Here is a 1,334-nt window from a genome sequence, read left to right as displayed (position 1 = left end):
TACTTGACCCTGATCCTGTCCCACCTGTTGTCATGCACACATACAAACAAGACAACAGCCGGATAACTCCAATGAGAATTACATTCTCAGTATAAATCATGTATACATGCAATCATAAAAACAATATAAAAGCATATCACCGGCATTCATAACATGTATCAAAATCAGAAACATGAATCAAGTATTCATCGCATGTATCAAATCCAAAACATGAATCAATATCAATAATAAATCATATTCTAAAGATGTACCATAATCAGGAACATAATTCAATATCAAGCAATGAATCACTCTCCGTGATTCTCAGACTTAGACTCGACTCAGTCATAATCTAGGGATCCCGATCAGAATAAGAACATACACCCACCTACACTCCCGCTCGGGGTGGTGGTATGTTCTTATTCACGAACTTTGGCCCTTTCCATACCGAACATCAGTAATAGAAGAAACTCCAATTCTATCCACTTCGATATGACCAAACGTCCGATGTCCTGACCTATCCGTCAAAGACTATGGCACTTCCGCCATACATTATCTTGTGACAAAGTGCAATGGGCCAATGACGATTCCTCACTATCCGACCCTTCTGTCACAAGACCAATCATTTAATACTTGCTATCTATAAATCAATAGAACAAGCATATCAATTCATTCATTAATTGCAAATATCAATTCAATAAAATAAAGTATGTGATTTAGGGAAACTCGAGTCAAACCTCACTCGAGTTGTGCAATCCTAACTCAACATTAATTTATACCTTTCTCTTCTAGGTCTGACGAGGACGAAGTCTCAAATTCAACTCTGTTCATACCCAATCTGGTAATGACAATCGAATAGGTACAACATCAATATACAACTCAATTCAATATCTTTTCTGATCAACACTCAAATCAAAACACAATCTTATCAATGTCACGATACAACAATACAATTTCAATCAATACTGAATCTGATCAATATCATTCTACTGATGTTTCGACGGCATAATAATACAGTCTCGATAACCCCGTCACTCTCAACATCACAGATATACTAACCAAACTCATAATCAATAACAATACAACTCTGATATCGAATCTCAATCAAATCAACTCCGAAAATCATAACAATTACATACACAATCTGTTCTTCGATCTGACTTCAATTATACGATGTCTACTGTGTCAAGAACACTATATATCAATCACATCTGATTCTGACAATGTCATAATTTCAAATCATGTCTAAATGTAACAAAACTTACGTCCAGTTGTAGCCTGCGTTTGTAGGAACACAGTACTGAAGTCGGATTCAAAATCGGACTGGCGGATTTCTCGCAAATCACAAATCTAAT

This window comes from Primulina huaijiensis, chromosome 17 (genome assembly GCF_012295235.1).
Source record: "Primulina huaijiensis isolate GDHJ02 chromosome 17, ASM1229523v2, whole genome shotgun sequence".
Lineage (NCBI taxonomy): Eukaryota > Viridiplantae > Streptophyta > Magnoliopsida > Lamiales > Gesneriaceae > Primulina > Primulina huaijiensis.
Note: the sequence above shows the minus strand (reverse complement) of the source record.